At 39.5% G+C, this 24323-nt stretch overlaps 1 protein-coding gene across 4 annotated transcripts in view; it reads right to left on the reverse strand.

The window, feature by feature from the left end:
* The window catches only part of RACGAP1 (Rac GTPase activating protein 1), a 39350-nt gene extending 32024 nt beyond the window's left edge, over positions 1-7326 (reverse strand). Inside the window, exon 1 of one of the 4 annotated variants that reach the window (XM_072654646.1) lies at positions 7160-7326. The gene's annotated coding sequence lies outside the window, so the exon portion shown is untranslated. Of the gene's footprint in view, positions 1-6798; positions 6877-7159 lie in introns of those variants that run through there. The other 3 variants (XM_072654647.1, XM_072654649.1, XM_072654650.1) reach the window with 3 other exon arrangements.
* Positions 7327-24323: the final 16997 nt, after the last annotated feature.

The raw sequence follows: 24323 nt of genomic DNA on the forward strand, positions 1-24323 counted from the left end.
TTTTATTTATTACAAGGAAAGGTTGTGAGGTTCCTTGGAGTTAGGGTAGGTATCTGAGATAGAAGAGCTGTTCATAATATGTCAAAAAAAAAAGTGCCAATGAAACATTTTAAAACAAATACAAAGAACACAAAGAAATTCAGAGAGAGACAAACAGGACAGCTTTGGAACTAATGCATGAATTTTATTATATACTTTCAAGACTGATTTAAAAATTATCAGAAAGCCTTTTGACAAACAATCATACATGACCTTTCCCCACCAGACCCCTGGAGCTCAGAATATAATTAAAGATACCATACAAGATGATTAGGTCGCTACAAAATGTGGTTTTTAAAATCAGGTCTAATATTTTTTACCATTTCATCTTTCTAGACTTTGAAGACCTTTAACATTCTCTGAAAGCTTTATATTTCTTTATAGTTAGTGCCCCTGTAGTAACCAGCTTTTAAAATGCAGGACATGGTCAGCACATTTCCTACCAACAGTGGCAATGACGTCACAGGAGTGATTAAGGGGGAAATCGCCAGCTCAGCAGTGCAAGAATTATTTCTGTAATGCAGGTCTCTCTGCTGGACTGCGTATAGGGACTATGGTTAATAAATTTATACTAAGTATAGGCGAAGGATTATGTTGTACCACATCCTGGCATCAGAGAGACAATACACCACCTTCACAGTGAGAAGGGCAAAGGAAAAATCATTTGCTACTGAGTTCTATATAAAGAATCTCAGGCTTCCTATTTCCCTCAAAGACCTGCTCATACCACATTAAAAACACTGTTCATATAAGTAGTTCTGCTTCAAATAAGTCTTGGCTAAGAAGAACTGCACTAAAAAAAGTCTTCCTTTAATAGTCAAACAACAAAGATCTCAACTGGCTACTGTGGAAAATTGTCAAACAGCAGAAACAATAAACTGAAGCCTCATTTTTAACAAATGTACCTACGAGGATCATAAAACGAAAAAACAACAACAGCAATACAGTCACTCTTACAGACTTTCTTAAAGTAATGAAAGTTTAGTGACTTGATGGCTCTTTCCAAGATCTTGGTAAGGACAGAGCACAAGAAGGGCTGCCAATCAGAATGAGGGGAACTCCACTAAAGAACAGATACGGTCCAGTAAATGCAATAAAAGTACTCACTTGTACTTGCACAATGATCATTGTAGTACGGAAAAAGTATCTAATTTAAGTGTATATTCAGTAATCTACACTACTCAGGGTTAGCAACTGAGATTTTCCAAATGGAAAACTACCCATTCCATGCTGCATATTCACAGCAAGCTGCTAAGCAACCAAGCCAACAGATTATAAACATATTCGTTGTAAAGAACAAAACTAAAAGCAGAATAAATAGCATTACAAGTGGTAGTTTTGTTAAATCAATAAGCAATTCTACAACCCCCAGTATGACAAGACAGAGCAAGATAATAACAATTTAAAATGTAGCATAAGCATAGGCATAAAGCTTAACAGCAAATTCAAATTACAAGATTTCTTTTGGATCCTAGCAGAAATGGAAGTCATTGCTCAATAGCTTTGCTAGTTTTTTTTTTTTTATCAAGTTCTATCATCTTGAGTACTAAGGACAGAGGGCAGTGAGAACCCAATTTGCAAAAAACCAAGAAATTTTATATGAAAGACAAGGATAGTGATTTATCATGCCATTTTTAGTGGGAGAAGCAATTTCCCAATTGGTTTAATCAAATACCAATCCTTCTTTGTTAGGATAAACTTCTTAATTGACAATAAAATTATTGGATTCTTCATCATTTTAAAAATGTCCCTCTTGGCTGCAGGAAGACAGGCACATGAACATACTTGGTGGAGTTGTGAATTGGTTCAACCATTCTGGAATATAATTTGGAATGATGCTAACTAAGAGTGCCTAAAAATTCCATTTTTTGACCCTGAGATTGCTCTTGCTAGGCATAGATATCCCAAGAAAGTCAAAGACAAAAGGTTCAATACATACCTATGTCAGAATATTCACTCCAGCACTCTTTGAGGAATTAAAGGATTAGAAACAAAAGTAATTGCCTACTGATTGGGGAAATGATTAAACATGTTGTGGTACATGTACAGAACCAGGATAAAAAATATAGACGATGACTACAAAATGTAAATGGAACAAACAAACAAAAAGATACTGAATACTGTAAAATTATACTACGTTTGTCCTGTAAAAGAGTTGAAAAAAATGCACCTCCCTTCACCGCAGAGGTGAAGAACTGAATATGGAATATTGCACATATTATCATATATGAAGCCAATAAACATTTAAGTGCTTACTATGTGCCAGAAGTGTTGGTTTTGCTGAACTGCATTTTCCTCTCTTTTAAAATCTTTACTCCAAAGAATAGTTCACTGGATAGCGGAGCAGTACAACAAAAGGCGTCAATAAAAATAAAATTTTAAATTCCCCTTCTATCCCATTGTTCCTTCTTCCTTTCATATTTTCTTGATGTATATCCTATCTCCAGGGCATCCTGTCATCCACAAAATGAGAGACCAAACTATTCAGCCCAAACTGTCCATATTTCTTCTGTTATCTAGTGCTACCAGCTCATATGTCCATTATGCTCTTTCAAAAGAGGACAAAGATAGAACCTCCAGCTTTAAGTCACAATATTCAAATCATTTATGAATGTATAGAGTACATAAGTCACAAACATATAAATGTTTGAGTTACTGTTCTTTCTTCCAGTTCATATTCCCCAACATCAGATGTTCTCAAAGGTTCAATACATAGCTTCTGGTTTGAACTCTGGATGTAGTAGTCAAGAACTGGGTTCAAAACCCCATCCCAAATACTTGATGTAATCTCTAAACCCTACCTTTGAGAATGTCAAATGAGATAACTGTATTTGCAAAGCCCTTTCCATACCCACGCAGATGTGAGCTGTAATTAATTATTCTCTCTACTACCTCTGCCCCCTTAATGAACTCATTCACTCTTCTGTTCATCTGTCACTTCTTTGCAGATAACTCCAAAATCTTCACCTCCAGCTCTAGTCTGTTCCCCAAAGTATTTCCATTTGACTCTCAACTGTCCTCTCCAAGTCAATCTTAGTCTAGTTTGAAAGGTACTCTCTCCTCACTACTCTATTTCTAAACAGGCCTCCTGCTGACTTCTCCTCTTCTAATCAGAATCACACAATCAGATTAGAAGTGAGAGGGAATCTTAGATAAATCATCTAGGTGGTGCAGTAGACACCCAAAGTCTTGATATCAAATCCGACCTCAGACACTATGCTGTGTGATCCTAGATAAATCGTTTAACCTTCCTAAGCCTCAGTTACCTCGTGTGTAAAAATGGGGGTACTAATGGCACTTACCTCACAGGGTTGTGAGGATCAAATGAAATAATGTAACATGCATTGCAAACCTTAAAATATCATATAAATGCTAGTTCTTAAATCAGTGGAACCACAAGTTTTCTAGGTTCAAGACAGTAGAGATTTTTGATTCTTCCGAGTCTTGTAGATTTTTTTCAAATGTCTTTCATTATCTGTCTACTTCTGCTATGTAGCCCAAACCATCCCACCTACAGTCTCTGCCTCGTCTAGTCCATCCTGTACATGTATCAATTAATTTTCCTAAAATATCAGCCATTTGGTTTGGTATTGTTATTTAACTTTTCTCATTATTGTTACTTAACATTTCTCTTAGGGAGATCTTACCTCCCTATATCTGTAGCTTCTTTATATCTTTAGCTCATAAGCTTCATGTTATCTTCCAAAGCAGACACACAAAAATATTTGTTTGCATGTTACTACTGCCAACAGTTTCTAATTTGGCAGTATATTACTTATTGGTATGTACAAATGTATTAGTGGTAAATGTTGCATCCTTACAAACATTACTTACATTTTAAACAGTGACTCTTAGTCCTGCTTTGCCTTTGAAGATGAATCAAGTTACCAAAAGGGGTATCACAAAATGCTCAAAAATTTCTAAATAAAATTTTAACTCACTTAAAAAAAATACTACATACTAATTAAAATGACCAAGCCTGGCCCTGGAGAAGAATTGAGAAAAATGTACCTCCATCATTTCTTTACATAGTTGGTTGATGTTGGTTGGTTTTTATTGAACTACTCCCTACACATTTTCCAAAATCTGTGTTAAAATGGATAGCTTGTTGGGGTAAGGTAATGAGGTATGAATATATGCACAAATGAAGGGGATGTAAAAACAAAATATTAACATTTTATTAATGGTTTTTGTTTTAATATCACTCTCATTTCTGGATATACCCTATCCCCAACTCAGTGAGCCACCCCTTGTCAACAAGAAAAAACTGTTAAGCTAAACCATCTTATAAATCCATTTCTGCCATAAAATGAAACCATTTACACCCAGTCCCACAACTTTCTAAGTAAAAGGAAGCTTCTTCTCAAGGCTAAGACCGGTTATGACAATTACAGTGTTGGGCTTCCTTTGGATGTACCTTTTGTCTATATTATTGTAGTTATCATGTAATATTCTGCTTACTTCATTCTATTCCAATATATACAAGTTGTTTGATTCCCACAAAGTATTTTTAGAAAGGGAGAAGGAAGACGACATCAAAAGCAGAAGTGTTTTACAGACAAGCATTCTAAGACACTACCCCAAAACTACATTATGCTAGAAGAAAGGAACAGATATTCACATCTGACCTGGCAAGGCTCTCAGACAAGCTGGCAAAGATAAGACTTAAGTCTGAGAGGAGAGGCAGCAGTAAATTCAGCTCTTCCTCTCACAAAGCTTTAAAGTAATCCCTAAACTATACTACCAAATAATATTCTCTGTTCTTTATTTGTTGAGAAACTATCACCTCTAAAATTAAGATTCTACAGAAGTAACTCAGGAATTATTTTTGGATTATTTCTGCATCAGCATTAACCCTGATATTAAAGCCAAATTCTAACTCAGTAAAACTCAAATTTATCTACCTCCTTTGGTATCAGTTGAAATGGTCTTAATTCTTCTGTTGGTTATTATTTTTACCCCAGTCAATAGTACTTCATTGCTCAGCCATCCCCTCCCTCCCCCAACATACACAATATTATTTCCAAGATGTTTATGTGAAAGGAAACAAAAACAAAATCACATTATAGTGCAATATTGTATGGCTGTGAAACAAGCCATCCCTTTCACTACAGAGGTGGCTGCTTTTCAGGATAGATGAAATAATACCTTTGTGTAGTTAGAAAATCAGTTTGTGAAGCACTTCCCACAAAACTGTGCTAGAGAACCTCAGCTCTTATTGACGGGAAGCCCTCCCGGTGCACAAGTCACTATTTCACAGATTCCCAATCTGTGAGTGTCCCTAAGGGAGCAATTTAGCATGGAGAGGCAAGAGTATCAGCTTGATGTGATTGCTTCGAGGCCCCAATTTAATTTCAATCATCCAGCCAAGAGACAGACACCCTCCTTCAGAATAACAGACTATTATAGATCTAACTGCAGGGCATGCTAGATAAGGTTTCTATCCTCCACCTTCTCAATCCCTAACCTCCTCCAGCCCCAACATTATTAACAGACTCATAAATCAGTTTTTTCTTTCAAAAATATGCATAATGTGTCACATTACTAGATGTGCCAATGTATGGGTTGCTTGTTTGGTTGGTGGGGGAGGGATAATTTATAAATGAAAATACTTGTCACAAAAAGAAATAAGAAAAATCCCCCAAAAAATTTCTAAAAATCACCGACAGAACTCCTGTGTTGCCAAGTAGATTCCTAAGCGCACCATCTCTAGCCAGAAAAATAACTTCACTACAAAAGTACTGCTCTTGCAAAACTTTCTGCGCCAAAGCATTTGAAAATATAATTTCTCCCCGCAAAATTTACACTCCTTACTTCAACCTACCGTAACTAGTCCCCCCAAATATATACCGATGCTCTCAGCCGTATAGATATGCGAGGAAAATTACTTCCTTTTATTAAGGGGTCAAGTGAAAAAAAAAAATGAATTACCTTCGTTTAGAAAAACTTACTGGCCTTCTACATGCAAAGCTCCTCCTATTCTCCTATTCCTTAATGTTTCAAGTCTCACTCCCTCCGTAAACCTTTCCTGACCAGAAAAGTGGACAAAGATCCTTCTTCTAAGCTCCCTCCAGTATAGATTGTCCTATATTATTTATCTTCTTATGCTCTCTTTCCCAAAAAATCTTGGTGACATCCTGGATCACAGAGGAAATAAACAAATGGCACCGTCAGGATTTGAGCTTGGGTCCTCTGGATCAAATCCAACTTTCTTTCTTCAGAACTAAGCTATTAGTTGGGAAATCAGTTACTAGATCCTAAGCATTCTCCAAATACCCTTCCAGGAATTCAGTTCAAAGAGAAAAACGTCCTAACACAATCTTACAGGATACAGTCATCATCGAACCCACCCTACAAAAAAATAATTCCCCACAGGAATGCTGGGGCTAGAAGTCTACTGCGCCTACTGTGCGCCTAATTCCCGGGGTAACAGATGAGGTAACATTGTTACAGCGTTTAGCAAACCTCAGAGTGCTACTATGCCCACCACTACTTCAGACATTCAGACACTATCAAGTGTAAGAATGTAGCAAAGGCACAGCAGAAGGAACCTTGGCCTTGGGAGCCGAAAGCCTGGTCTAAGTCCCAGCCGTGACCCTCCTAGGGCTGTGCATCCCCTTCACATAAGCCCTTGAACCCCTCAGAGGCTCAGTGCCTCCCATCTGCGAAATGGGGCCAAGACTACTAGACGACAGGACTAAGCCGGCCCGCGGCGCGCAGCAGCCCCTGGCCCACCCTGCCTCCCGCATGCGCATTCACCTCCTAGAGCTGGGCAGCGAGCCGGAGGCATGAGCAAGGGATGCATGGCCAGGGAGCGAGGGCACCACGGTTTCTGACGACTCTGGTGTACCCCAGCCTCTCTAGAACGCACCCCTTATTCCTTACCTCCCCCGTGGTCCGCCCCATCCCCCTCCTCCCTTACCCGACCTCGTGACCTCCGCCCCCGCTCCTCAGGCCAGGATCACCCGGAAGGCTATCAGCCCCCTCGGACAGCAGCCTCCGTTCCGCCCCCCAATCTCCCCACAACCACCGTAGCGCCGGAGGCTGGAACCCTAAAAGCCACCACCTCTTATCACAAAGCCCACGCGGAGCGGCCCTTTCAGCCAACCCCGAAACTTGCCTGGACGAAGACGGCCAGGTGGTCCGCGGGACCCCGAGTCCGAGCTTTTCTCCCCAACGGCACCTCACCCAACGACAGCCCGACGCCGCGATACCCGCTCTGATTTGAAATCCTCCAACGACCAATCAGAGGGCAGTATGTTCCTCCCCCAACCTACCAATTAGGGCGCATGTACGTATGCACGCACGCCTCGTAGAGCCTGCGCACTATCCTCCGACGAAGCCAGTCAGGCAGCCATTTTGGCTCCGGTCTTTCCTAATAAAGCCGTCAAGGGTGCCATGTTGATTGAGGGCAAGGGCTACTGAACTTCGACCTCAGGTTTTGATAGGACCCTAGATTTCGAGTTGGAAGGGGCTTTCTCAGAGCATCGTCTTACAGATCAGGAAACGTAGGCCCAGAGTGATTAAATGATTTACTCAGGATCACCCAGCTACTCCCTACAGTGGGATTCGAACCTAGGTTAAGCTGCTCCATCTGTAAAAATGGAGAAAATACTGGCATGGTCCAAATGGCTTTCATTCACAAATAGCACCCCTGAATGTTTCCTCTGCCGAGCACCAACCTGAGGGATACTTTTTTTTTTTTGCCTAGATTTCAACGCCTCAGCGTGGCCTTCAGCACCACCAGATCACCTTTGCCCACCCTCCCCAGATATTCCAGGGGCTTTTTCCCCCAAGACTGTCAATACCCATCTCCCAGAGGACTTTGGCCACCACTTCTGCCTTCGTCCCTGTCTTCCCTTTCTTGCCAAGCAAACCCTCTCTCTTTGCATTCCCTTATTCTCCAGCAGACTGTCCCTCATCATCCTCACTCTAACTTATCTTCCACCTCTTCTGTCTACTGGCTGCTTCCCTATTGCCTACAAGCATGCCTATGTCTTCCCATGCTCAAAGACCATTCCATCCCTGCTGCCCTACATCTTCTGTGGCTAAACTTCTTGAGAAGGCACAATCTGGCTTCTCATTCCTCTGAAACTGTGCTCTCCAAAGTTACCTTACTGTTGAGTAGGTTTTTTTTTTCAGTCCAGACAAACTTTTCATGACCACATTTGATGTTTTCTTGGTTTGCCACTTCCTTCTCCAGTTCGTTTGACAAAAGAGGAAACTGAGGCAAACAGTTAAGCGACTTGCCCAAGGGCATATAGCTAGTAAGTGTCGCAAGCTGAATTTGAAGTGAGGTCTTGGCTGACTCCAAGCCTGGAGCTCTATCCACTGCACCACTTAGCTGCCCCCTCTAAAATTACTAATAATCTCTTAAATGCAGCTTCTAATGACCTTTCATCAATCCTCATTCTTGATGACCTCTTTGCAGCCTTCAACACAATTGATGACCCTCTTCTTGATAATTCTGTTGTCCCTAGGTTTTTGAGACATACCTCTCTCCTGGTTCTCCTCCTGTCTAAACACTTCTCAGTCTCCTGTGCTAGATCTTCATCCAGGTCACTTCCACTAATCATGGGTGTCCCATAGGGTTCTGTCCTGGGACCTCTCTTCTTCTCCATCTATACTATTTCACTAAGTGACCTCATCATCTCCCATGGTTTAAATTATCATCTCTTTTCAGATAATTCTGAAATCTCTTTACCTAATCTTAACCTTTTTCCTGAGCTCCAGTTTCATATCACCATCTACTTATTGGAGATCTCAAACTGATTTATCCCATAGATATCTTAACCTCATTAAGACCAAGACTGAACTTGTTATCTTTTTCCCCAAAGCCCTCCCTACTTTCTAATTTCCCTATTAGTATAAAGAGTATCATTAAACTTTAAGCCATCCAGGTTTCCAATATAGGTGTTATCTTTAGCTCCTCTCTTTCTCATTCCTTATTTCCAATCTATTACAAAAGTCTGTTGATTTCATCTTTATAACATCTCTCATAATTTAAATTCTCTGACACTGGCACCACCTGGCTGCCAGCCCTTATCACCTCACTCTTGGACTATTGCAATTGCCTGCTGGTTGGTCTCCCTGACACGTCTCTTTCCAATCCAATCCATCTGCCACTCAGCTAACGAAGTGATCTTCCTAAGGTGCAGTACTGGCCATGCCATACTCCTACAGTGGCTCCTGATCATCTCCAGGATCAAATATAAAATTGTCTGTTTGCTGTTCAAAGCCCTTCATAAACTACCACCCCCCCCCACTTTTCTAGCCTTCCTATATTTTACCTTCCTTCCCTTCTCTATCATTCCCACCCACCCACTCTGTAATCCACTGACACTGTCTTCCTTGATATTCCTCACTTAAGATACTTCATCTCCCAACTCAAGGCATTTTCACTAGCTGTTGACCTCCTTACTCACCTCCACCTCCTAGCTTCCTAAAAGTCTCAGCTATCTACAGGAAGCCTTTCCTGATCTCCCTTAATTCTAGTGCCTGCCTTCAACATCCTGTATATAACTTGTCTGAACAATGTTATTTGCACCTTATCTGAGCTCCTTAAGAAGAGGGACAGTCCTTTGCCTTTCTTTGGATCCCAAGAGTTTAGCACAGTGCCTAGCCCGGGGGTGGAGAACCTGCATCCTGGAGGTCACATGTAGGTCTTTGGGTGCAGCCTTTTGACTGAGTCCAAGTTTTACAGAACAAATCTTTTTATTAAGGGGATTTGTTTTGTAAAGTTTGGATTCAGTCAAAAGACCACACTTGAGAACCTAGAGCGCCACATATGGCTCCCCACCCCTGGCCCAACTTGAAAAAGACATAGCAGGTATGTTCATCATCCTCATGAATGGCACAAAGCTGTGAGAAATAGCTGAGAAGATGGATGACAGGAACAAGATTCAAGAATTAACAGACCAGAAGTCTGGGACTAAAACTAACAAAATGAGACTCAAAAAAAATTAAAAATCCTGCTCTAGTTTCAAAGAATCAACAGGGCACATTAAAAAAGAGAAAGAGAAGAGTTTTAGTTGACTACAAACTCAGTATGGGTCAAAATTATGATACTGTTGCTAAAAAAATCCCTTATATAATCTAATCTTATATTAAAAGAAGCATGGTATCCACAGCAAGGAATATAGTAGTGCCCCCTGTACACTGCCCTGCTCAGACTTTGGGGAGATAATTTACCTCTCTGGGACAGTATTCTTATACAGAAAATAAGAAAGGGGCAGTCAGGTGATCAGGAAGACCTGAGTTCAAATCTAGCCTCATACACTTTTACTAACTGTGTAACCTTGAGCAAGTCACTTAGACCAATTTGCTTCAGTTTCTTCATCTGTAAAAAGAACTGGAGAAGGAAATGGCCAACACTCCAGTATCTTTGCCCAGAAAACCCTAAATGGGGTACAAAGAGTCAGACGTAACTGAAATGACTGAATAACTATAACAAAAATAAGGAAATTCAATGAAAGGTTTCAGCCCTAAGTTGACTCCTAGTTCTAACATTCTATGGTTTAATGATTGTCTAGTGCAAAATTCACTCCTGTTCATAGTTATTCAGTCACCATTCCAGACCAACATCTGGAGAGTCTTATCCCAGGATTCTAGGGGTCTTCTGACCTAGGGACTACCCAGTCTAATTGAGGAGATAAAGCAAGTACCAACGTTGACAATGAAATATAAGAAGCAAAAATCAGAAACACAATTTCTAAATGCACAGAAGTAAAGGAGGAAAGGGTTAGGAAGAAAGAAGTAGAGGGGAATGGAAGTTACTGTAATAAAAAATTAATGGAATAACCAGGAACCCCCTAATAATGGGTTTCCTGGAATGGGTGAGTCTTGGGGAAAATGTTGGGTGCTGGTAAAAGATAATTTGATGAAGAGTAGTAGAGTGTCAGTGAATAAGCGACAAAGTGGGAGAATAATGACCTGTATGAATGGGTAGAGCTTAGAAATGGCAATTTGATAATAAAGCCAACGAGAAATCCTGCACCTTACTCCCCCCCCAAAAAAACCCAACAATACTTCTTTCTGAACAAATTATGGAAAGAGGAAAGGAAGATTTTTCAATAAGCTTAACTATTGCATGGACATATCTAAGGTCACCTTTATCCCGGGCAAGTCCCATTTAACTTTCTGTATCAACCATTCAGCTTTCGAAGGAAAGAAAGAGTAAAGACAAGGGTGGGAGGTTTCTGACATCTTTTGCTCCAAACCTCCAGATTGATGGGATGGGATCCAGAGGTACAAACCTCCCAATATTTCCAGGAGGAGCTTGGCAGGATGAGGGAAGAAAACCTTGGACGCTGGCCTCTCTCCCATTATTGTAGTCCTTATTTGTCGGGCTTGTGCCCCCACCCCTCTCCTCCCCCTCTCCCAGGCTCAGAGCTTCTGCCAGGAAACTGCTAATGGGATTTATGCTAATGGGGCTGATGCAGGTGATTGCCTGAGTGTGTCAGTGGCTCCGGCTCTGCCTGACTGCTCCCTGGGCCTCCTAGACCTTTCGTCCACTGGGCTTTCCTGGTTGCCAGCCACCTCAGACTTCACCTTGTGACATGAAGTGACAAATTTGATCTGCCTCTTTCTTGGAGGAAAGGATACCAGTTAGCACCCAGGGACTTCCTGACACGGATAGGGGTCAAAATCCCATTTCTTCCGTGGTCTCACCTGCTCTTCCTCTGTCTCCCATTTTCTTTTTTGCTTACTGACTTTTGCTGTTCTTTGCCTTTCTCTGCTTTGTTGCTGTTTTTCTGGCTTCTTACTGTCTTTCTCCCTCCTTCCCTCATTTCACAGTATTATGGCATCATAAATTTAGAGTTGGATGGGACTTTATTAACCATCAAATCTAACCCTTGCATTTTACAGATAAGTAACAGGCTCAATGCCCAGGATCACACAACTAGTGTCTGAGGCAGAATTTGAATCCATTGTTTCCTGTCTTCAAGTGTAATGCTCTCTTCTCCATAGCATTCACTATTCAACCTCTGACACCAGTTCTTCCTGAGGTCTTAGTCTCCCTCTCACGGCACAGACTCTCTGTGAATATCCTAGAAATACCTTCAGCGGGGGAGCCAAACTAATAGAGTATAAGTTTGTATTTCATTTGTATAGGACATGGCACAGTAGGCACTAGTAGGCACATCCAGCAAATGTTTGTTGATTGAGTGTTCAGAAGAAATTCCTTTAAAGCTACCCTTGAGATTCATCTTAGTCAAATAAGTCCTGAATAAAAAGGTTATACTGTACGCATGATGACCCATACAATGTGATTTGCCACCATACTGCACAAGACTAGGGATTCTGGAGCCTCCCTCTTTTTTCACCCCATTCTCTCCCATGGGCCATAATGGAAAAAGCACCAGTTTTGGCATCAGGGGACCTGGGTTTACATCCCAGCTCTTCTATTTACCACCTGTATGAACTGCCCGAGTCATAGTATCCTCATCTGTAAAATGAGGGGTTTGAAAGGCATTATCTCACCCAGCTCTAAATCCCATGATTCTGTGAACTTTCTCTCTCTTTAAGCCCTTGAAGATCCAGTAAGACCGAGAGTGAAACAACATTTTTGGCAGAGCTTTCATCCCCACCCCAGTTTGCAAAGTAAGCTGGAAATGAATCTTATTTCACCAAAGGATTGTAGGAGGAACGTAAAACACAGAAGAGGGTGTTAACCCGAGTTGCGTAGAGTATAATATTTCAGCTTTGTTGTCTCCTTTTCAAATAATAGAATTTTAAAGCTAGAAAAAAATCTTTTTAGAAATGACCTGGTCCAATACTTTCATTGTACAATTGAGGAAACTGAGGCCCAGGAAAGGTAAGTAACCTGCTCAAGCTTGTACAGGTAGTAATCCCTGGCAGAGTCAGTGCTAGAGCAGTACCATCACCATCAAAAAACAAACATGAATTGAATGCCTACTTTGATTATGGCAGAGTGTGTAAGAGACAAAGAAGTATAAAATATGGTCATGGTCCCTGTCCTAAAGGAACTTACAGTTCCAGTTGGGAGAGACAAGGCAGACACACAAAAAGATAAATAGTGATCCAAAGTAGTGTAGCTTAATTATTACATGAAAGCAGATATGTGCTACAGGAGTTCAGGGAAATGGAAAACAAGGAATTTATTCAGTGTTCTAGTGGTGTGGAATATGCCTATGCAGATAACTCCCAAATCTTTAACTCCACCTCAAGTTCTCTATTTCCATCTAAATGCCAGATGTGTGCATTAGGATGTCCTACCAGCTCTTCAAATTTATCATGTCAAAAACTGGTGCATTGTTCTCCCCTCACACAACCTGCCCTTCTCCAACCTCTCTATTTCTCAGTCTCTCAGATCTTCAATTGTTTATCTATTGGTTCCTTCTTTGCTGTCTTCAAACATATCTAAATCTCCCCCCTTCCTTAATTAAAGATCTTTCATTACTATCCCCTCGATTATTGTCCTATATCTTTTCTCCCTTGACCAGCCAAACTCCTCAGAAAACCTTCTGTACTGTTTCCACTTCCTTTCAATCCTCAACTCTTTGAAATGTGGTTTCTAAGTCTCATTCATTACCCAACTGAAACTGCTCTCTCCAGAGTTACTAATGATCTCTTCATTGCCAAATCCAATCAATTTTTCCCTGGCCTCATCTTTCTCAATCTCCCTTTGGAGGTTGGACTTTGCTGATCACTCCCCTCCTCCTGGCTACTCTCTCCTCTCTGGGTTTTGAAGACGCTGCTCTCTCCTGGTTTCCTTCCTACCCGCTTAAACAATTTTTCTGACTCTTTTGTTGCCTTGTTATCCAGATCACAACCTCTAACTGTTCATGGTACCCAAAATTCTGTCCTAGGTCCTTTTTCCCCCCTCCCCTCCCCTCCCCTCTCCTCTCCCTCTCCTCTCTTCTCTCTTCTCTCTCCTCTCCCTCCGTTCCCCTCCCTTCCCCTCCCCTCTCCTCTCCTCCCCTCTCCTCCCCTCCCCTCTCCTCTCCTCCTCTTTCCTTTCCTCTCCTCTCCTCTCCACTTCAGTAAATTTTTTTCATTTCTTCTTCCACAGCATCTCTTGCATCTGACTCACATCTGACCTCTTTAGTTCAAACCTTCATTACCTCTCCCCTAGATTATGGCACCAGGCTTCTAATTGAGCTCCCAACCTCAAGACTCTCTAATCTTTCTAATCACTGCTGCCAAAGTAATTTTCCTTAAGCACAAATATGACCATGTGATTCCTCACTTGATCAACTCCAGTGGCTCCCTATTGCCACTACAAACTCCTTTGTTTAGCTTTAAAAGCCCTTTATGACCTGACCCCAACCTATCTTTCCATTCTCATAGGATATTCCCCACCTCTTTCTCTACCACTACCCTTATTCTGCATCCAGCAAAACTGTGCTTGCCTCTATTTTTCACATAGGCACTCTATCTCCTGCACTGACTACTCCACATTCCTAGAATGAACTATCTTCTTGGAGGCAGCTAGGGGGTTGAGTAGATAGGGTGCTAGGCCTGGAGTCAGGAAGACCTGAGTTCAAATCTGGCCTCAGGCATTTAACTAGTTGTGTGACCCTGGGCAAGTCATATAACCTCTGTTTGCCTTAATCCCCTGGAAAAGGAAATGGCCAAACACTCCAGTATCTTTTCCAAGAAAATGCCATGGACAGCATTGGTGTGTTATGGTCATGGGACATGAAAAGTCAGATATGCCTGAACAACATCCCACGTTCCTAGAATGAACTACCTCTTTACTTCTGCCTCACAGAGTCCCTCTGCATGAAGGCTTTTCTGATCTCCTCCACTGCTAGTGCCTTTCCTCCCCAACTACCATGTAATTGTGTACTATTTATTTTCACTGATTCACTTTATTCTAATATGTACTAATTGTCTCCCTCATTAGAATGTGAGCTCCCCATGAGTAGGGATCGTTTCATTTCTTTGTTTCATATCCCCAGTGCCTAACACAATGCCCGACACTGCTTAATAAATGCTTTTTTGATTCATTGTCTGGTAATGGTATCACTGTTCTGAGTCCCCCAAAGCTATAACTTGAGAGTCAACTCTTTTCCTCTTCCTACATGTTATATAATCATTTGCTGTGTCTTAGTATTTCTTTCTCTTAGACCCATCCTTTCCTTTCTATTCCCACTGTAACAATTCTAGTTCAGTCTCTCATTTCTTTTTTATATAGATTATTGTATTAGCCTTCTAATAAGCCTGCCTTCCTTTGCTTCTCTCCTCCAATTCATCCTTTACACTGCTACCTGAGTAATTTTTCCTAATGAACTGCTATGTTCATGTCACCACTGTACTCAGAAACCTTCAGAGGCTGCCTGCCCATCATCTACCAAATAAAATATAAATCAGTGTTTCCAGCCTTCCAGGTCCTTCACAATCTGACTGACAGACTTGACCAACCTCATGCCACACTACTTGCTTTTCATATACAGGCATACCTTGTTCTATTGCACTTTGCTTTATTGTGCTGCACAGAGATTATGGGGCTTTTTAAATTTGTTCTTGTTTTTTTACGAATTGAAGGTTTGTGGCAACCCTGCATCAAGCAAGTCTATCGACATCATTTTTCAACAGCATGTGCTCTCGTTGGGTCTCTGTATCACATTTTGGTAATTCTTGCAATATTTCAAACTTTTCATTATGATTATATATGTGATAGTTATGATCAGTGATCTTTAATATTACAATTGTTTTGGTATGCCATGAACCACACCCATACAAGACAGCAAGCTTAATCAAGAAATATTGTGTGTGTTCTGATTGCTCTGTCAACTGTGATTCTGTCTTTTTCCCTCTCCTCAGGCCTCCCTATTCCCTGAGACACAATCATATTGAAATTAGACCAATTTAAAACCCTACAATGATCTCTAAGTATTCAAGTGAAAGGAAGAGTCAATCAATGCAGGAAACTTCACTGTTGTCTTATTTTAAGAAATTGCCACTGTCACCCCAACCTTCAGCAACCACCGCCCTAATCAAGTAACAGTCACCAATATCAGAGCATGACCCTTTATGATTTGCTGAAGGCTCAGATAATGGTTAGCTTATTTTTAGCAATAAAGTATTTATTAATTAAGGTGTGTGCATTGTTTTCTTTTAGACATAATGCTGTTGCACACCTAATACACCTATATACCTAATACATGGATAGTGTAAATATAACTTCTGTATGCACTGGGAAACCAAAAAAATCTGTGTGACTTGTTTTATTGTGATATTCACTTTTATTGTGGTAGTCTGGAACCAAAACCACAATATCTCTGAGGTATGCTTGTACTCTATATTCTGGTTAAACCAGTGTATCCCTCATCTCTCATTCTCTATTCTCAACCTGCCCATCCTGTACAGATGTCTAAAATGAAGCCTTTTCCCACATTCAAGACCCAACTCCAATGCCCAACTCCATGAAGCTTTTCCTGACCTTCCCAGGTGAAAATCATCTCTTCTTTCTCAAATCCTTCCTAAAATTTAACCCAGACCTCTCCATTCTACTCATTCCACCTACTTTTCCTCATATAATATTTACTTGTGTACCTGTCCTTTCTCTTCTTTGAGAGCAGGACCTGTATCATGTCTATCTTTGTATCCCTAGAGTTTAGCATAATTCTTTGCACACAGTAGACACTTAATAAATGTTGAATTGCATTGAATTTAAGTTGGACACTGAAGGAAAGATAAAACTTTAGACAAATGGAAAGGAGGGTGGGACAACATTCTAGGCAGTGGGAACAGTGTGAGCAAAAGGTAGGGAAGAGGGAATGTGAATAGTGTGTTTGGGATCAACTGGGGGACTAAGTCTGTCAGGAGTGAACATTCATTCATCTCAATGCACTTCAAAATACTCCTTTATTTGGACAGTGGAAATTAGGTTGGAGACAGGTAAATAGGAGGCAAAGGAAATGCCTGAGGACCAGGCTCAGTTGACTGATTGATAGGACATACATGAAATTGAGAAGTGGAGTCTCTGGTTTGTGCATGCAGAGAAACTCACTACCCTGGGACAGAAATACCCCACCTCTGCCCCAAGAAGAATGTCTAACCACATTTGATTGATCTTTTCAAAGCATTTGGGGATACATCCCAAAGACTCCAGAGGTCCATACTCTGGGGCACATACTTCATTGCTCTCTATGGACATCCTGTTCTCTGACCTAGCACAAGATCTGACCTCTTACTCCTTGTTATTGGTTTGACCTACTGGCTCTGAAGAGTTTCTGCCCCTTCTCCTTTTCTGTTGCTTTCTTCCCTTTTCTGTACTTTCTTCCCCTGCTGCAGCCTCTTAAATGTTAGGTTTTCTTATGAACAATTACTATCACCCAGGCTCAAGACTTGCTTTGTTCCCATTCACTCTCTCCTCCGATTCTTATGTAGTGCCTTTCTGAATTCTGATAATCCTGAGTGTTTAATTTGGGCAGAGCTAAAGGCCCCCCCATTGAACAATAGGGTGGCTTCCAGATTAATAAAGGGACTTTCAGAACAAGGGGTTGGGGTGGATGTCCACTGAGGACTACTGACGATGGCTAAGAGATTGTAGACAATTAGGTCAGATAGACACACCATAGGGAAAAGAATTATTTGTTGTCATATTTTCTGTGATTTTTCAGCACAGCAACTCTGCTTCAATGAGGTAATTTGTTGTCTCCATTGTCTGTAATCTCCTTTGTCACATTATCACACAAGTACTTCCCTGTATTGGTACTGTGATATACTTCCTCCTTCTCCACTCCTATCCTTGACTTTTCCTGCTTATGAACCTATAAAGCCTCCTTTAAGAAACCTTCCTCAACTCAACACACCCTGCTTCACTTCCTTCAACCCTTTCCCTGCCTACCCCATCACCCACAGTACCAATACGAAAGAGGGGCAGGATGACTGGATCTGTCCAGCTGCCCCTACCTAGTTCTGGCCTTTTCCTTTGTGTCTACGTACAGGGTGTATTGTGCTACCTTCCCAATAAGATTTTTTAGCTCCCCCAAAGTAGGAAACCATATCTATTTCTCCCTCAGGGTCATTCCCCCAAGGGAATAGCCAGCCTTAATAAGAGTGGCTGCCAGAGGAACCAGAGACTCCCCTGGTTTTCTGCTACTTAGAGACAAAGGCAGAACTGTATATGAGAATGTGGGCGTCCTAATTCCTCCTAAACACCACCTTCCATGAGATATAGTGTTCCTCTTTCGAGGCTTTTCTTCTCTGCAGGCTGATGCTTCTTTTCCCTAGCTTAATTTGAATCAGTCTCCAAACCCTTCGCCTCCCTCCTCTTTCCCCACTACCTCCTTTCTTATCCCTCTTCTGTGCCTCTGTAAAACCTTTAAAGCTATTAGGGAGGTCAGAATGGAGCCTATCCCAGCAAAATGAGAAAAGATTACAGCAATACATTTACTGTCAATGGCAATAAGACTGCCTGAACAGGGGAGCAGAAATATTTGATTTTAGTCTCTCTGGGGGGGTCTTGATGGAAGAGAGCTGTCAGCTTGAGGGTCCCAGTCAGGATATGTAGGGAAGTCTAAGACCACAGCCTTTTGGGAACCCAGGAATCCCAACTTTCACAACTCCTGTATCCATCATATCTTCTCCTACCTGAATGTCAAAAGTATGTTTGCCTAAAAGACTATTTTTACAGAAAACTCATACAAGGCAAGTGCTCACATGGATATCAGAAGTAGTGATACAAGGACACTCTCAAGGTCTCTCAGAAGAACTTTGGAATTGATTATGAGACATAGAAGACACTGGCACAGGACTGTTCAACATGACCAGAATTGTAATAGCTTAAAAAAAAGAAATGTGAGATATGCAAATTTAGAGACATCTCCACTCCAAATGTTCATATGGTCTATTTGTGTTCAACCAGGGATAGAGCATTCCAAGCTCGTATTGATCTGACCAGTCACAGCTGGACGCACTAAACATTGACCCCAATATTATGATATCATTTTGGTCCTCTCCTGTTATGAAGGACAATAATCAATCTCCTTGCCTTAATCATCTCCATAAAGGTTATTCTTTTTTTAAAATTTAATTTATTTCTGATTCATGGAACAAAATAAGCATTTCCATAACGGTACAATAAAAAAGAGGTTGACACATGAAACTGCAAATCTACTATGCACATCTTACTGTTTGCTCCAAATATACAACAAAGTTATCATGGCCACCCTTAGACACAAAGGGGCTATTTCTGCTTCCTTCCTCATTGCCATGCTTCCTTACTTCCTCCTATGTCAATATCAATATTGTTTCCTCCACCTATTAGTGTGGAGAGAGAGAAAAAAACACTTCCAAAAGGGTGAAGAGACATAATAGAATCCTGTATTGCTCTCCCAATCATATACTTTCTGAGTATAGTCGTGTCTCCATTGAGGATAGATGGGTCAGATTCAGTCTGAGAGACGTGGAAAATAATGCAATATTCATGGCTCCACTGAAGGTTCTTGTCTTAGCATCTTTAGCTCCTTGCCCAAATCAAGCCAATAAGACATGAACAATATCTATCACACGCAGCAAAGGATATTCAAAGGGTTCATATCTGAGTCCATAATTATTTATGGGAAACTCTCCTTCAGGTGGTCCCATCTTTCGTAGAAACCTATATTTACTATGCCACTCTGGGATCAAAGTACCTTCAAAATGGGAAAGAAATTAAAGGAGTAATCCATTCACCTCTGCCTTGTTTGTTCTGTCTCTATTTGTTTTGCTATCTCTATATCCTCTCCATATCTGTGTATGTTAATCTCATATTAGGAACTCCCTGAAGATATTATGTTTTCTCTAATTTCTATCTCTTTGTTCCCTATCTCCCATAAACCTGAAAGCAGGGTAAGGCAGGTAGTGAGAAAACAAAGAGGGAGGGAATATGGGCATGTGCTAACAGTCAATGTGGTAGATTTCCACTCTATCCTTTTTTCCTGTGATTTGTGCCATTGTCTTCACTCATTCTCTCTCTTTTTCTTGGCCAGGTTTTCCCACCTACCGCAAAATAAATGCACCCCATACTCAGCTGCTAACTTCCTAGACTACTGGACAAAGCTGAAGTCAAAGAAGGTAGAGGGACACTTACTCCAAATTCTTATATGTCATTATTCCCTAACTCCATCTCATTTTTCAGGAGGACAAAGGGAAATGGAATGACAAAGTCAAGAGAAGTGAAGATCGGAAAGTTTCAGGATTGCGTTTTAGAAAAATTATTCCCCTATCCTTTATATTAGTCTCCAGGATCAATAACCTCTGCCTTGCCAACTGAGTTAGTGTCCAAGGAGCAAGTTGGCAGAACTTCTGAGAATGGGCTAAGAATAAGGAGATCTGGGTTCTAGTCCTATCACTAGCATGCTCTCCATTCCATTCCAAATGTAGACCCCTCTCCCTCAAACCACCAGTTACTTTTGTTACCAAATATCTCCAAACAAATTCATCTCCTAATGCTAATCCACAAAGATTTGCCATTACATATAGTAGGTATTTAATAAATGCTGGATGGATGAATTTCATAAATTCTGGATTTAATAAATGTTGGATTAGATTAGTTTGGATTATTCCTGAAGCACATTATTTGCTCATTTGCATGAAGTAGTTAAGTGAAATAATAAATAATAGTAAATGGTGGGTAATTAAGAGGAAAAAACAAAGGGAAAAAAGTGAAGAAGAAAGAATGAGAGAAAGACCAAGAGAGACAGGGAGTTTTATATGGTGTCCATGTTAGAGAGAGCAGGAGTACTAGAGAAAGGGTGTTAAATGGTACTATGGAGGGGCAGAACCAAGATGGCAGAGTACAGACCAGGACCCAGCTGAACTCTCCCAACATTGTCCTCCAAACAACTTGCAAATAATGTCTCAAATAACCTTTTGGAGTAGCAGAGATAACAAAAGGTCAGAGGAAGACGTTTTTGCAGCCTAAGACAACTTAGGTCCACAGGTGAGGTCTGTAACACTAGAGTGGACACAGGTGAGGAGAAAGGAAGGACCAAGGTAGTTCTTAGAGGTAGTGTCAGCCCAGAGACAATAAGGTCTACCTGGCGCTAATTGGTAGCTATATTGACCATACACAGTTCTGGTTTGCAGTTCTAGGGTAGAGAAAAGTACTTATGGCTGATCACAAGACAGTAGGAAACCTGGTCTCAGCTTGAGGGTCAAGAGGAGCATTATTACCTCTGGTTGCAGGGGAGCAAAGACCCTTGCTAGGTAAAGACCAGACCACAAACTGAGAGAGTACTTTTGGAGTGAACTTTTCCCAGGTTAACACCACCTTGGAAGCACGAAAAACTTACAGATCTTTAGAACTAGCTCTGAAAACAGCAGCACAAAAATTGAAGCTTGGCTCTGTTTCCCCACCCCTGAGGGAACACAGCCCAACTTTAACACAAAGTTCAAAGTAAAGAAATAGACTGGGCAAATGAGCAAACCTATTACCGTGACAGGCAAGACAAAGACTTAGAAAAAGACAACAATGTGAAGACAGCTATAAGCAAAGCCTCGAAGAAAAATGCTGATTGGACCCAAGGCCTGCAAGAATTTCTGGAAGCATTAAAGAAAGAGATAAGAATAGTTGAGAAAAAATGAAGGGGGAGGGAAATGAGAGTGATACAAGAAAATTATGAAAAGAATTAACATTGTCATAAGAGAGGCACAAAAGGTACTGAAGAGAAGAGCTTTTTAAAGAAGAATATGCCAAATGAAAAAAGAGGTACAAAAACTCACCTTAAAAAAACCAAATTGGCCTAATGATAAAAGAGCCACAAAAATTCACTGAAAAACTCTTTTTAAAGAAGAATACACCAAATGAAGAAGAAGCCACAGCTATCTACAGTCATATGAAAAAAATGTTCTAAATCACTCAAGGCCACACATGTCATCTACTTGCCTTTGTCCATTTTTAGTTTTTACGGTCATTTGTATCATTTGAGAATTCTTTCTCATTCATAGTTGTGACAGGTAGCTCGTTAAAAAAAGGAATATTCTTTTCTCATGTTTATGACGTGATCTTTTCTAATTTATGTTGTATATTCATCTAAAGCTTATTGTGGTATATAATGTGAGATGCTGATCTTATTGATCATTACATTACTGTGTTCAATTTTTTTTTCTGGATTTTGTTTACCTAACTTGTCCCATTGGTCTACTTTTCTCTTTTTTAAAAAAGTGATCCAATAGTTTAGACAATTACTACTTTGTAGTATTATTCAAGATCTAGTAATGCTAGGTTTCCTTCACTCCTATTATTTTTATTATTTCTCTTGAGATGCATGGCTATTTGTTCTTCCAAATGAATTTTATTATTATTCTAATTTTATAAAGTAACTCCTTGAATGTTTGATTTCTCTGGCACCAAATCTGTAAATTAATTTACATAGTATTATCACATGACTTCATTGGCACTGATCAACTATGAGCAATAAATACCTTACCAATTATTTAAGTCCTCCTTTATTTTTCTAAAGACTATTACTATTCATAACATCTAAAGCATGTCTTGGTAGGTTGATTCCCAGATATTTTATATAAATTATATAGGTATTTTCAATAAAATTTCTTTTTCTTTCTTTCCCAGCTGCATCTTCTTAGTAAAATGCAGAAAGGCAGACGATTTTTATAGGTTTCTTTTATATGCTATTACTTTCCTGAAATTTTAGTTTTAATAAATTTTTAGGTGAATCTCTAGCATTTTCTAAATAGACCATCTTATCATGTGCCAATGGTGATAATTTTGTTTCTTCTTTGTCTCTACTTATCTACTTAGTTTCTTTATATTTTCTTATTGCATTATTGCTAGAATTGTACCAGATAATAGTGGTGATAATGGACATCCTTGTTTTACCCTTAATCTCACTGAAAACATCTCTAGTGTTCTTCATAACAGATAATCCTAGCTTTTAGATTCAGATAGATATATTTTGCCATTTTAAGAAAAAAACCACTTATTTCCATGCTTGTTGGTGTTTTTAATATGTATTTTATTTTTATCAAGAGCCTTTTCTGCCTCTATTGATATGATCATGTTATTTTTATTGTTTTGTAATTAATATGGTCTATTATGTTTATAGATTTATTAATGCTAAACCAACCATGTATTCCTGGTAGAAATCCAACCTGGTCATAAAATATAATCTATTTAATATGTTGTTGTAGTCCCTTTGCTAGTATTTGATTCATATTTTGCAGAAATATTCATTAGAAATGTAGATCTGTGGCTTTTTTTTCTTTGCCTTATATTCCTCTGGTTTGGGTATGAGGACCATATTTGTCTCATTGAAGGAGTTTGGTAGGATGCTTTCATTCCCTATTTTTGCAATAAGCTTATGTAATATTGGTATAAGTTATTTTTTGAATGTTTGGTACAATTCATCTGGTTGTGAGTTTTTTTCCTTTGGAAGTTCTTTTGTGACTTGTTCATTCTTTTTTTTTCTGAGATCAGGTTATTTAAATTATCTGTTTCTTGTTCTGTTAATCTAGATAGTTTATATAGTTGTAAGTATGAATCCAATTCATTGAAAGTATCAGCTTTGTTAGCGTATAATTGGGCAAAATTGTTTCTAACAATTTCCTTATTTCCTCTTCCTCTGTATGTCCTCCTTTTTCAGTTTTGATTTTTGTAATGTGGTTTTCTTTTCTTTAAAAAAATTTAAATGAGCCTATTTTATTTGCTTATTTTATACCTTTTTAATCTCTTAGTTTTATTGATCAATTCAAAGGGGGTTTTTTTTGGCTTTTTGTCTATTCTTTATTTTTTATCTATTTTATCTTATTTATTTATTCTTTATTTTATTTATTCTTTGAGTTTCAGAATTTCTATTTTTGTGTGTGCATGTATATATATATATATATATGTATATATATGTAAGGTTTTTTTTAACATATTGTTTTTTTAAGATGTTGTTTGTTTTTGTTGTTGCTGTTGTGTGTCCATTTCTTCTGTTCTTTGTCTCTTTTGTTGGTGAAAGTATATGTATATTTATATATTTATAATGTATATATACGTGTGTATACACATACACACAAATATATGTATACATACATACAACACACACTTTTTCCTAAGGACTGCGTGTTTCTTATTGTTGTTATTTAAAAAAAGTAAAATTATCTATTGCTTCTTTAATTTGTTCTTTATCCCACCAATTATTTAGTATTAAATGTTTTTAGTTTCCACTTAAGTTTGAATACTTTCTTCAAAGACTCTTTATTGGTTATAATTTTTGTTGCCTTGTGGTCAGTAGAGAATATGCTTCATTTTGCGGCTTTTGTGCATTTGTTTATGTGTTTATTTTATGCACTAGAACAATAGCGTCAAACTCAAATAGAAA

This window comes from Notamacropus eugenii, chromosome 3 (assembly GCF_028372415.1).
Source record: "Notamacropus eugenii isolate mMacEug1 chromosome 3, mMacEug1.pri_v2, whole genome shotgun sequence".
Lineage (NCBI taxonomy): Eukaryota > Metazoa > Chordata > Mammalia > Diprotodontia > Macropodidae > Notamacropus > Notamacropus eugenii.